General features: G+C 40.7%; 1 long non-coding RNA gene across 1 annotated transcript; it reads left to right on the top strand.

Moving 5' to 3' along the window:
* Positions 1-2058: 2058 nt before the first annotated feature.
* LOC310758971 lies at positions 2059-4428 on the top strand. The gene is made up of 3 exons (XR_014546141.1): positions 2059-2188; positions 3291-3333; positions 4223-4428. It is a non-coding gene; the product is annotated as an uncharacterized lncRNA (long non-coding RNA).
* The last annotated feature ends 10449 nt before the right edge of the window (positions 4429-14877 follow it).

Below are 14877 nucleotides of genomic sequence, written 5' to 3'. Positions count from 1 at the left end.
GAATGGTTTGCTGGTAAGCCTCAATGTACAAAAGAGCTAGTTTTGGCAGAGCCAACGGGCTGAATGCTTGCATTCCAGAAATCTTAGTTTCTATTGTCACGGTGGGTCTTTGGGTTTTTGGAGCTGTTGCCACATCATATGCATCTGCCATATTCTTTAATGCCATGTCAAAAGAACCAGTGCAAAAATCAATGTTTCCTTCACTCAAAGTGGCTTAGATCACTGCACATGAGCTTCATTGTACAATTACTATATTTCAACCATCCACTTCCTTGTTACATGTAAAGTCATGGTGCTTATTTGGGTGCTTGTACCGAAACCATTGAAGAACCACGAAAACGCAAATTTTCATATTTAATAACTGAATATCAGTCCCACCTCAGTCTTGTTTGGATTTAATAAATATTCCTTGTGACATCTTTTCCTTTGCATTCATAAACTTTTATGAGATTTAATCTAGGTTGTGATTGCTTTCATCCTTTCACCACTTTTAAAGAATATTAATGGCAGAGCTGTGATTTACTGCTATTACAAAGGCATAATCTAGCAAAAGTTGCCCTCTGGTTTTAAACCATTATGTCGAGTTGTTTCTATGGTTGGTCTCATTAAGGTTACAGTTTGGCAGCCTTTCATTATAAATTACCAATTTATAATTTCAATTAAATATGTAATATGCAGATGCAGTTTAGTAATTGCTATGAGTTTGTGCCTCCCCCCTCCCCATTCCCAATGGCATGCCTAATCTCATATTCCATGGGTATTGTCACACATTAGGAACTCAATCTCATGTTGGCGCACACATCAGGGCTTCAGGGAATGAATTAAATGCAATATTTCGTGTGTAGGAATTTTGTTTAAAAATTGTTGCCTTGGTCCTTTGGTGTGTTGCTTGGCTAGCTTGCTCAAGCCACCTTAAACTAAAGATGTACAGTACAATTGTCTTCTGATGGTAGCACATGAAACCAGATTGTGTAATCCAATCAGAAGGTGAGAAGGCTGCTGGGTGGTCTTGGGTTTGAGACAGGGGGTGTCAGGGTTGGGCCAAGGGCAGTAGTCTGGGCTGTTACAGAAACTGAGAAGCAGCCAGAACTAAAGTATAAGTAAGATTGAAGGAGAAAACAGAAGCCAAATATCAGGAGCATGCCATGAATAACCAAGGTACAGGAACACACCTGAGCTCAGAAAGAACTTGCTGCTCAAGCTAAGCTCAACTACAACAGGAAAAAGCCGTTTTATACACCTTCCTGCCTAGGAAGATCTAACAGGCTGCCTGATAGGCAGTCTGGGGTCTGAAGGTAGCAGCACATGGGCCCAGAGGTTTCTGACAGACAAGCTAGAACTGTGAGATCTCATGTTTCTGAAATAGTGAAGACAAGGAGGCACAACAGAGCCAGACCCTCATAGGATTTGAACGCTCTGCAATCCCTCCATCTAGGTGCAGGTTGTATATATGCATAAATAATACCTTATATCATAAAGACACCACAGTCTCTGCTGTGCCTCATTGTCCCAAAAGGGAACACAAACTCCCTACAACTACCTACAACCCCTGGAATCTCGCATTGCTCATGGAGATTGGAGTGGCATGTAATAATATTAAAAGCTCGTATTTCCCACCCACCTTTCAATCTCTCCCCTGCTTGCATTCTCTCTCCCTGCCCCCATGTAATGAGTGTGATACACTAACACAAAATCCCACACTGTTTTCACTCCTGTTCCGGCCCTTTCCTTGGAATGCTGGGTGAGGGTTGCACATGTCTTTGGGGCCAGAGGTCTGTGAGGTCCAGAGATATGGCTTACTTCAGAGGCCACCTCAAGGCCACATCTTCTTTGTCCTCTCCTTCCCGGATGCTCTTGTGCCTGTTCTGAGGTGAAAGCAGGCAGGGGAACTGCAAATGACTGCCATTCTGCTTTTTACCTGCTCTGGAGCAATTTGAAGCGTTCTTGTTACGGGACAATAATTTCATCTGCTCTTAGGGTTGCACTTTTAAATATATGAACAAACTTCCTCTCTGCAACTAGATTCATGATCAAGCAAAACTTTTAAATTAATCTCCTAGATTTCCTCTCCATTCTGGAATCGTCTTTCGTCTGACAACACCAGGATGCTGAAAAAACAGGGACTCGAATGCTCACAGAAAAGAGAGACAGAGCAGAGGCCTTGGCAGCTCTGTAGTGCCCTTCTCAGGTTTCTGTTTCCTTTTTAATGGCTCACACACACCCCTCTCAAGGCCTGTCTCTGATTTTCAGGGCACGACCTTGATTTTACATCAAACATTCTCCTCATCCTGCTGTTGTCTGGCCAGATTACGGATGTTAAAGCTGATCTTTCATTAAAACATTTTGGGTTTTATTGTTTTCCTAAACTAAGACTCATCTAAAACTTTAAAACCCCTATGTTCATCCTTTCCAAAATCTCCCAGACTTTGATTCTTTGTCTCTGACTTAATTATCAGACAGCTGCAAGGTATGATGGTGAAGAGAGAATTTAACTCGGGGAAGAAGCATCCGGTTTAAATCTATCTGAGGAACTACAGCAAATTAATAGCTTTTTTTTATATGCCCATCTTTTCGTTCATAAGCTAACAGAAACTATTCTAGTTTTCTCTGAAATGATCTGGTTTATTATGACTGAAGCAGCATTTGTGCCGCTATTTATTTGATCTGTCTACTCACTAGGCCATTTGCTAGGCCAATTCTTGCACATCTATCCACAACTTTATTAAGACAGACTTTTGCTGAGGCCAGATTCTTAAGCCCCCTCCAATCAGGATTGGTTTGGGGTGGGCAGCCCTCCTAGCAGTTTTTTGGATTACATGGAGCTCATCCCAAAGAACAACATTGTAAACAGACACTGAACTGTTGGCACACATAATCCACTCTATTTTATCTTGCTCTCAACACTTCAGCCTGAAATAAAAGAGGCTTGCATTGCTTAAGAGCATTTTCCATGTTAACTGGGTAGCGCTTGTTCCTTAAAGCACAACAAACAATATGACAATTATGACAATGACAACAGGTTCTTCCCTTAATGCCCTCCCAGATGACCTGCTTATTGAACGTTAATCCTGACTTGCTTGCACAAACTTTATATGGAGCTTATTATATAGCATCACTATTTTCCTCCTAGACTTAACTAGGTCAGGCCCCCTCAAGTTGGAAGGAAGTTAAGTTTCTCCACCACATGAACCTGACCAGACACCTGAGCTTGATTGCTTCAAGCTCAGACCGTGTGCTTGAAAACGTTTCACCATATTTTGTAACCCAAAATTTCTGCCTGTGTTTTCTAGCTGCTGCATGGAAAAACACATGAATCCGACATCTGGAAAGTTTGTAAGTAAAAAACCCCCACCATGTTAACTTACCAAAGTGTGTTGTCTATTCTAGGGTAGAAAGGGGAAGCATTGTAAGCAAACTAAAATAAGATATTTTAAAGGTCTAACAGCTTCTATTCCCATGCTTTTCTGCATGTTTTGTGTTTAAAACCTCTGTTAGGGCTCTCTCTTACTGGAGAGTATTCTGCCCCATGTTTGTATCTAGGGATCCAGCAAATTCTTCTTTATTTAACCAATAATAACTGACACATTTTAGTACCAAGAGCTTGTAAAAAGAAAACCTGTACCCATTGGCTGTCTGTTCCCTGCCAAGTGTGCTTCAAAGGGAAGTCAAAGGTTATGTAAGAGGAGTGAATCGCATGACAGAGTAACAGAGACAACATTAAGTATCAGTAACCTGGTTGGTTTGAATATGCTAGTAAGAATTGAGCAGGGGACTTTTACACATGCAACCAATAGGGATGAGGGAGACATTTGATGCAACACATTTTTAAAGGCAAGCCTGCCTAACTCATGCTTTATGAAACTATATGCAGACCAAAACAGAGTTATCCTTCAGGGCTCACATCTCTCTGAATTTTGAAGTGCAGTTCTCCAGCCAAGTGCCAATGGAGTTACTATGTCAGACTGAATTACTGCTAGGTAGAAAATGGACTTTATTAATAAAACTGAGGAATGGTAGTTATTAATGAAGTTGATGCCAAAATAAAATTATGACCACTTTTGCCTGAGCTCAGTGGGATTTGCATCTGAGTAGACATGCTTATGTTTGCACTGTAGAACTCCGACGTATCACCTCACAGTGATTCACGCAGCCTCTTCTTGGGGTTCTCAATCTCTCTCTCTCTCTCTCTCTCTCTCTCTCTCTCTCTCTCTCTCCCCTCCAGGCTTCAACATGCTGTCACAGCCCCCTGCTAATTGGATACATCTGACATGTGTCGGCTTCTTTGAAAGTTCTCCAAAGGCACCGTTGCAAGGAGCCCATTTGTTTCACACTGAATTTACAGAGTGAAAGTTTTACCAGCTGGAAATCTCTGAACCAAAGTTGTTCTTCCACAAAGAACAAACAAATAGATTGGATCCAGACCATGGAGACTTTCAACTTTTGCGTTAAGGTATCACACTCATTACAGTGGGGGGTGGGGAGACAGAATGTAGGCCGGACTTGTTGAGTTTCAGTAGTAGATTTAAAAGCTGAGACCATACAAGCTTTTAATATTATTACGTTTTCAGCTGTACTTTTCGCTTAGCTTCCAAAATTGGTTCACATTTTCCCAAGGCTTTGCCTTCTGAAAGGGAGGGACTGGAGTTCAATGGCAGAGTAAGTTTCGCCAAGAAAAGGTTCCAGGTTCAGTCCAGACAAGGCTCCTGACTGAAACCCTGGAGAATCACAGCCATTCAGTATTAGGGATCATTGAATCATTGAATTGTAGAGTTGGAAGGGACCCTGAGGATCATCTAGTCTAACTGCCTGCAATGCAGGAATATGCAGCTGTCCCATACGGGGATCGAACCTGCAACCTTGGCATTATCAGCACCACACTCTGACCAACTGAGCTGTCCAGGCACACGCAGAGGAGACATTCATTTCAGTTCGGATTTATCATTATTATCTTGATTTATTATCTGTCTTTCACCATAAGATAATCTGCCCTTCAACAAACATAGTCAATGTGCATTTTCCGAAACAATACTCAAAGCAAAACATAGCCACCCATCAAAATTCACACTTCTCGTTGAATTTTTCAGTGCAGTTCTCTAGTCATTCAGTGCAGTTCCATGCGCCACCAACTTCATTTATTTATTTATTGCTGCTCCAGATGATCAATTTATTGAGCATTTGTCCTGATTCGCTTGCACAAAGTATACACAGAGGTAAGAATGTATCCCATTTTTATGGAGCGCTTGTTGTTATTTGTTTGTGGGGCAGTTCTGCAACGATTAACATTCATCCTGATTTGCTTGCAGGGTGTTAAATCGTTCATTCCTCCCACACTGTTCGTTACATTTCCTGCAAAGTCCTGCAAAGTCTGTTTCTTTTTTTAAAGTGGATTTGTTGCACTAATCCGCTTGAATTGCGCAAACCTAAATTTCTGGTATGTGCTTGAAGCTCTCCTGCAAAATACTGGAGGCACTTTTTGTTCTCTCTCAGACCTTCAGCAATCATTCATTTTAAGGTGGCTCAAACTGTGCTTCCCTGCACCTGGCCACTGTCAGTATAGCTGCCTGCCACTTAACCGATTCAGTACCAACTCATAAAAGATGCATGAACTTTACAAAATTTAGACCGCCTCTCATTTATTCCCAGCTACAAAAGAGAGACAGTGATGGTTTTGTAACTCTCCTAGGATGGGAAAAAGCAACCTCAGCTTCAAATACATTGGTAGCATATTCAATATAGTACTCATGTACCTGATACCTACCAGAAGACATTGTTGAATGGTGTGTGGAGCAGCACATTTTAACAACTGGGAACAAGATCAGAAAAATCAAATCCCTCTCCAAAAAGTTCATTTGGTTCAGCACCTCACTGTCTCACGATCTTTTAAAATTACATGATTTTTTGCAGTCGAGCCTGTAAAAAGTGCAGTGAATTCATTACCATCTACAATCAACAGTGCCCACTAGGAGTTAATTTTTCATTAGCATACCAAAGTTTCAGAGCATACCAACGTTTCAGAGAAGTGGCAGTTGCACTCAGCCCATATTGTTTTGTTTTATTACTCACCCCACATATTGGAAATGCCAAATGTGCGTAATATGTTGATTCCCCTTGGGTAAAAGAGGAAAGTGTCATGGAGCCCACCAACCCTCTGAAGGCTCTAACCTTTAGGGATTTTTGCCACTGCTTTCCTAGCTAGTGAGATGCAGGGAAGTTCACAGCCACTCAGGAGATTAGCTTGGAAACTGGAAAACTGCCCGCTTACTCTCTGGACATCGCTGGGAGAAAGACTCAGCTCATCTTGCCTTGATATCCTGCTTGCCAAACTCTTGTAATGTGCAACCCGAAGAGCTTGGCTCTTGGAATATGTTCCTGAGGGTGTTCTGGAACCATCCTCCAGGGTCTGAATTAGAAAGGTTTTCTTTTATTTTTTTAAGTGAGGAAGGAAGGTATGTGAGGAAGGGAAAGGGGTAAAACAAACAAAAAAGTGCCTAAATGAGGGGATAAACCATGGGTAGGCAACCTAAGGCCCGGGGGCCGGATCCGGCCCAATCACCTTCTAAATCCGGCCCTTGGACGGTCCAGGAATCAGCGTGTTTTTACATGAGTAGAATGTGTGCTTTTATTTAAAATGTATCTCTGGGTTATTTGTGGGGCGTAGGAATTTGTTCATTCCCTCCCCTCAAAAAATAGTCCAGCCCCCTACAACGTCTGAGGGACAGTGGACCAGCCCCTTGCTGAAAAAGTTTGCTGACCCCTGGGCTAAACTTTCCACACATGGTGGACCTGAAGGGTCTTAAAGAGGTTTAGCCGCAGACAAAGCTATTATACATCATTCTATCCTTATCTTGGGTAGCAGAAGGGCAGCTGACCAACAGCTTGAGAGAGCCCAACCAATGGGAAGGCGACATGAGAGACTAGGCGTGTCCTGTGCACAAAAAATGGGAGCTTATGGGCTGTTATTGTTCTGACTAAGCAGGAAGGAGGGGTGAGAATCAGCCTTTGGCCAGAGCTAGTCTTTGTCGTTGTGGATTTGGAGGAAAAAATAAATGCTGCACAAGTCTTATGGAAATTGAGTCCTTGGTCTATGGTGGTTGGCAGGGTCTTTGCAGAAATGTTTTCACATGAGGTTACTGACATCTATGTAGGTGACCAGAAGTGAACTCAGAGCATAGACAAGTCCTATTTTTGCTTTTGTCATCAATGGAAGTCTTTAAATTCTAGGCATTATCTTCCCTGTGTTTATTTGAGTCAAAACACTTTTCGTTTGATCTATTATTTAGAGGCAATCATGTTTATTAATATTTTGAAGTTGTACAAAGCCCCAGATGCCTCATTACACAGTCAAACAATAAACAAGTGTGCGTTTAGTACATTTGACATAATCCATAAAGAAACCAGTTTATTGTATTAAAAGATTAGATACGCACACTGCCTCTGGCTGAGCTCACGGCCTAACAATATCAACTACTTGCCAAAGACCCCTGAGATGACCAGGATCTTATTAGGAAGCCTAGTTTGGCAGATAAACTCATGCTGGGAAATCAGTATAAAACAGCATCTGAGCATGGAAGAGGGGGAAAGAACAAATTTAAGTATTCATCACACATATTAAAATATGTGGATTTACATAATCAGCACATTTCACCTGCCCCAGCACCCCGCAGATCTTATTTAGAGTGAGGCAACACCCCTAAGGCATTGTGTATCCTAACTCCAGGGATAACCCTGCTTTATAAGCAAACACCTGCTTTTCCTTTGGTTCAGGTCCAGCCAACAACACAACCTAGAAAATGGTCTAGAAAATAGAAATGAGGTAATTGTGAAATGGAAAAAAGGAGAATGAAAGCAAAGGGATTCTCTGTAGCACTAATGTACATACACAACAGGGGTATCAGGCCCATTAATTGACTGGTTGATTAAAAAAAATACTTATATCCTGCAATGTCATAAAAAATATCAAAGCTGTTTATTATACAATTTTTAAAAATCACTTAAAAACTAAAAACCACAGATCACTGGCTAGCTAATACAGAAATATTTTCCTTCTGATTTGAGTCTGGACATCTGTGGATGAGAGACCCAGGTTCAAATCCTGGCCAAGCAATGACACCCTGGCCATCTCCCTCGCACCATTTTTCTTGACCTGATCTATGCAAGCCAGTGGGAATTTGCTTCCAGGCTCCATAAGCAGGGGGAAAATGTTGCTTGTCTAAGCATTCTGTATTATTGCAAATGCTTTTTGAATTTATCTATGCCCGGGGCATAAATAGTTCTTCATTTCTTCAGGGTACGTAATAACTCTGGAATGTAAAAGGGAGGGACGGCGAGTCTTGTCAGGAGGAGAAATATTCATTGTGTGCACATGCATGTGTATATGGACAAGGTTAATACCTCAATGGAATCATCTTTACTTTTATTCCTCTGCTAGCATCTTTCATTCTCCAGTAGTTTCAAGCACAGTCAAACTCCCACTTTGGGTTTAGATGCAATCATCTTTCTATTATAGGAAGGCTTCATTGTGTTTCCAAAGACCTAGCCAACAGCATCACTTCGAGACCTTGGATTGCTGTGAATTCTGATGTGAACTGACATGATCCACACCTCCTGGACTAAGGTGTGGATTGGGACCAAATTACCCTTCAAATTTCACGCTTCCCTGATTTTTGCAATATAGATCTTGGCTAACAAAAAGTACCAAAGTGCCTTAAAATGTGTATTTTAGGATAAAATATTGTTTAGAGATGTGAACATTGAGATAAAATGCAGCCTTAAATGTGTTTTGTAAATGAAAATATGAATTTTCTTGTGGCATTTAAAAAAAATATTCAGTGATTTATGTGGAACCCAGACGAAATGGACTTGTGAATGAACAGGTATGAAATGGACACAGATCAGAAATGGACTGATACGTTTCACCTCTCCTCCCAGGTAGAATCTACACACATATAAAAAACATTTTGAAAAATACATCAAATTTCGCATAGCTCACTGTTGCCATCTATTGTCACATTTGTATACTGCGCTTTACAATACATTAAAAACGTTTTATTTGTGGCTGTATAGCTGAGTCCCCAGCTACTGCATTTAGATGCACTTTTGATGTAGCAGAAATGCAGTTGGATAAAATAAGATCAGATTGGAAAACCACTTAAGAAATTATTAATAACTATTCACAGTGATAATACTGCTAGCTTGCAAGTGAGATAAATTGGTTAACATTCACAGCCTTGCACTGATGCCTCATGAGCTGAGGCATAGTAACCAAGAGCATTTTCACATGTGACTCTCAAAAAGCATGTGAGTCTGGAATGCAGTTCATGTGAAAGTTCCTGCAGATGAAGCAAATTGACTATTGGTTCAAAGCAATGTAACTTGTTTTGTTTTATTTATTGGCATAGGACATTGTAAAAACCTACTTGAACATTACTTCTGAATGTTCAGTTCAGTTAGCTAACCCAGAACCTCACTGTTGTGGTGGCCTGAACTGCAAAGGGCTTATTTCCATGTTGAAAACCTCACATGTGATGCACATGAGATGATAACATGCGAAATTTGACTGGTTTAGTCCAGAGATGGGTCTTGCTAGATGACAAAGATCTGTGGATTTGCATGTGCTACGGAGGTGTCACTCAATAGAGGGAGAAACCACATGGTGAGTGACTATGTAATCGGCACTGAGCATGTTTTCGGGTTTCATTCAGTGTTTGCTGCTGATTTCAGATAGAGGTGCCCCCAAGAGATCACTGAGTTTCTTGGCAAGTCAATTTGCACGATGAGCTGGAAAATACTGCTGTTTCTGCCAAAATCCACACAAAGGGCTGAGACTTAACAATGCTGCATCAGCAGCTCATAATCAAGTGAATGCGCAGTTGATTGTTTATTGAAATGGGGTTGGGGAGGAGTTCAGCTCAAATGTATAACTAGCTGATCATTGAGAGGTGAAAACTTGATTTTTAACCTGGACAGTAAATCTTTCAATTAAACCTTAAATGTGATCATGTGCCCCCTTCGAGTTACAAAATTGCATGTGCGTAACTTGCAGAGCAAAGCAAAATTCTATTAAATGATAGAAGGCAACATAAGGGAATTCTGTGAAATTTATCTCACAAACTATCCATCACACACACATATCTATCCACACACACAGCAAGTGTGAGAGAAAGTCTCTAAATATTTGCGTGCACCTACACACAAATGTTAACATGAATGGAGTAGAAGATCATCAAGATTCTACCCTTGCATACGATGAGATATATGAAAATGTACACTGCATGCTTCTTAGAAATCTTGATGCCATGGGTCTCTCTTCCATGCAAAATCTATCTGTGCCTGGGTTTGCCACATTCTAGAAACCGTTCGTTTCAAAATGCAGCTGTATATTCTAAGTAAAACTGAGCAGTGTGCAAAATATAAAAGAAAAAAATTAAGAGCCAGAGTCCAAGAAAGCTTTGGTAAACATATACTGTATATTTTAAAGAAGTGTTTAAAGGTCATTCCTGTCTCTGCCTCACAAATCACCTGAGGGAGGGCATTCCAGAGGGTGGATGCTATCACTGGGAAGGCCCACTTTGGAATTATGAATTTATGAAACTCTCCAAGATTGCAAAGTTGCTGAAGAGTCAAAACATGTCTGGCAGTTTTAAAATTATTAATGTTTCTGAAACATTTGTTTAACTATAGACCTGGATGAATTTTAGATTCATAACATTTTTTGCATATTTAAGCTCCTCCCAATCATATCAAATCAGAACAGCAATTTCCCGATTTTGGAAACCTGATCTTGAAACACTGGAAAAATAAATACAGTCCAATAATCCGCCAAGGGGCGAAGACATGCCCTTTCCCGCCATGTCTGAACTGGCTATGTGATTGAACCAGCTAGAGGCAGGAATGATGGTGGTTGTTTGGTTTCTACCTTCTTGAAGGGCACCAGAAACTATCCTCCAGAATTCCTTGCTGTCCTTTGCTTGAATTGCCCTGAGCAGATGATGCCAATGGCCTTCGTAGAAAGATTTCTTTTTCTTACGGAAGAGCTCTGAAAGATGTTCTTTCATGTTTAGATATTATTTTAAGTGGCTTGGGTTCTTCCTGGATTGAAATAGCTGAAATGCTTGTCTCAGAAGAGATTTCTCATGATGGCATTCTTTGTCAAACCATGAGACAGCTTGATGTGTTTGCCTGCTCACGGGTCTCGTACTGCCTGTGTATTATAGACTGCAGAAGCAAGATGTTTACCGAAGCTATCTTGACACTCAGTGCTTAGCTGACAAAAGGTGCGGTCTTTTACCACCTACTCTGTTTCAAGCACTGTATGAGGCCAGGAGAAAATCTGCTCCTATTTCCACACACACACACACACCATTTCCAACAATAATTTAACATATGAAGATTTTTCTGAAGATTTTTCAATCTTTATCACTTAGTTTACATTTCCTAATTTCTCTATTACAGTGGTACCTCGGGTTACATACGCTTCAGGTTACAGACTCTGCTAACCCAGAAATAGTGCTTCAGGTTAAGAACTTTGCTTCAGGATGAGAACAGAAATTGTGCTCCGGCAGCGCGGCGGCAGCAGGAGGCCCCATTAGCTAAAGTGGTGCTTCAGGTTAAGAACAGTTTCAGGTTAAGTACGGACCTCCGGAACGTATTAAGTACTTAACCCGAGGTACCACTGTACTTTTAATCGTCCTTAACTAATAACTCTCATCATAGTCTTCATTGCAATATTTTGTACAAAACTTCTTGCAGTCCTACTAGCGTAATCTGTTTACTACAATTGCTTTTCAAATAGTTCAAATATTTACTCCAGTCCTCTAAGAATCTCTGGTCCCGCAGGTTTTGGGTCCTTCCTGTCATCTTATCTAATTCTGCATAGTCCATTAATTTCATTTGCCACTCTTCTTTCGTTGGTAATTCTTCTTGCTTCCATTTCTGTGCCAATAATATTCTTGCTGCCATTGTTGCGTATAAAAACAATTTGCTGTCCTGAAAATCTGCTCCTATTTCCAACTCTGAGTTTGGAGTTGGAAACAGGGGCATAACACAGGTCCCCCCACTTTTAACAGCTCAGAGCTGGAGGAGGGCAGAAGCTTGAAATGGCTCCATCTCCCACTTTCATCTTGGAGCTGACAAGAGGAAATGGACGCTTGTTAGCTTGCACCACATGTGCACCTGAAGGGCACTTTGAGCTGAAGAGGGAAGTAGAGACGTGGTGCTCTTACCACTTCTTAACTATTATACAAAGGTTTTTGATAGTTTTGTATATTTTCTTCTTTTTATCAGTCTTGGAAGTGAGCGAGATAAACAGATCCAGCAGATCAATTTATCTTGCTGATATGCAGACAAAAAAAGAGAGAGTAAAAAATATTCTGTTCCTTGTTTCGAGGCATGTGCCAAGCTTATGTCCAAGGAGTACTTTTATATCTTATCTGTATATTGTTAGTACGTCGGGTTCCGACTGCTGTGCCAAACCCTGGGGGTTCCATGGAGCCTTATCAAGGGTTACATCAGCCTTCACCAAGCTTGTGCCCTCCAGGTGCTTGCTAATTAATTAATTAATTAATTAATTAATTAATTATCTTCCTTTTGCTCCTATGGAACTCAAGGTGGCTTATAAATTACCTCTCCCATCGGCCCCAGACAGTCTTGTCTACGGTTACTACTCTTTCCGCACAATGGCAGCCACAGGCTATAGCACATGCCTTTGTTTGTGTGGAGTAATGGCTCTGTGTGTCCTAGAATTTATTTATAAGAACATTTATAGGAACATGCCTATTTCGATACAGAGGTACCTCGGGTTACATACGCTTCAGGTTACAGACTCCGCTAACCCAGAAATATTACCTCGGGTTAAGAACTTTGCTTCAGGATGAGAACAGAAATCGTGCAGTGGTGGCGTAGCGGCAGCAGGAGGCCCCATTAGCTAAAGTGATGCTTCAGGTTAAGAACAGTTTCAGGTTAAGAACGGACTTCCAGAACGAATTAAGTACTTAACCCGAGGTACCACTGTATTATAACTTCTGTATATTTTAAAGTAGGGTTGTAAATCTTTATTTTGTAAATTGTCTTTTGTAAACCCTTTTGAGGTGTCATTTTGTTTTGACAATCAAGCGGCGTATAAATTTTATGAAATAAAAAAATAAAATCTCTACACTACTTTTCAGCCCAAACAAAGCCCCCCCCCCCCAGTTTACAAACAATACACAAAAACAATAATGTCATTAACGTTGCAATCCTAAAGTGCTTGGGAGAGTGGAGAAGAAGGTGGCTCGCTCTGGTGTCTAAAGCCTTCCTGTTCCCCTGACATGATCTTGGAATGGCGGGAAGGAGAATGCCAGCCCTGTATCTCATGTGCTTCCGCCTGCTCCCATTGCTCCCAATTCCCAGAGTTCCCTGTGAAGAGGGACTGGTTGTTAAACCACTCTGGGAATGTTCATATTAAATGTATGGCCTGAATGTGGCCTAAATCTCAGTCAGCTGGGAGTTCCATAGGCTTGGGCCCACAACACTGACTAAAGGAATCTTCCTTCTCCCCAACTCAGTGTGTTCTTGGGCCTTATGGGGAACAGAACGTCTGCACAGGCCTCCTTCAGGCATCCCCTTCCCTCTCTCCTTCTCTGTGCACCACAACTTGCTAGCAAAGATACAGATGCTGATCAGCACATCTGGAGGGCTGGATGGATGTGTGGAAGATGCATATAGACCTCCCCATTCCTTTTGTCAGCACATGCAAACTGAAAAGTACATGGGGTGGAGAGCTGTTTCGAGTCCTCTCCTTCACCCAGGGAAAAAAATAATACCTTAAACAGAAACAGAAAAAGAGAGCAACTGAAAAATATATCAAACGACCATGAGGTCCGAGAAAGAAAAGGGAAAAAAAGACATTTAAAATAGAGCAAGTTCTTCAAAGTACAGAAGCAACAGTGTCGAAAAGCATTTAGCCCTCCACGTCCAAAGCCCTCAGAGCAGGAAGGTTTGACCACATTGTCAATTGCTGACAGTCAGCAAGCCTGAGAGGGGTCCCTGCGAAGGGATTTCAGTAATGAGGAACTCCACTAGTAGAAAATGCTCCTTGTGGGTGACAATACAAAGAGAGCTAGTTTCATTTGATAGCTTTAGAGGTGATCAGTGAGGTTCACAGGGGACCAGGCACTCCTAGACATATCCTGGGGCTAGATCCTTTAGACTGAACTCTTATGCATAGTTATCCAAGCAAGCCCCACTGAATGACATAGGGCTTATTTCTTAATAGACTTATTTAGGATTGCACTATTAGAAATTTAATGTTTTTATATGTGATCCTCAGAGGAAAACTGGTATAGAAATTTCATTAATAATAATAATAATAATAATAATAATAATAATAATAATACAATAGGTTGGCTAAATTACTGCTTAAACAACTATGCCTAAATGTGCAGAACTGGAAAACTTGATGTGATTGTGTCTATGAATTTTTGAAATTTTTGTTTCATATTTGTTTACATGAGCAAGTGAAGGTTGGTATGGGCAGAAGGATATCAAACGTTTTCATTTGCATATCAGCTTTCTCTGTTTGTTTGAAAGGAATCTTTAAGGACAAGTAAACACTTAACCTTTGTAAAACAGGGGAAGAAATTGTTTTCAAATTTTATCTGAAGCTGTGATCAAAATATACCTCATAATATTTGTATGTGGTGATACCATGTGAAAATGGAAGTCTGTTGGGCAGAGTTAATAATAATTACAAAGGAAATTACAGTGTTATCTTCTAGCATTACAACCGTGGAGTATTATTTTTTTTTTCAATATACTTTTTATTAGTTTACAACAAAAATCATACATTTTTAACCAAATTTTCACAAATTATACTTTTGAGACTTCCTTCGATTTTTCTGG

This window comes from Podarcis filfolensis, assembly GCF_964270895.1.
Source record: "Podarcis filfolensis genome assembly, chromosome: 3".
Lineage (NCBI taxonomy): Eukaryota > Metazoa > Chordata > Lepidosauria > Squamata > Lacertidae > Podarcis > Podarcis filfolensis.
This window is presented reverse-complemented; position numbering and strand designations above follow the sequence as displayed.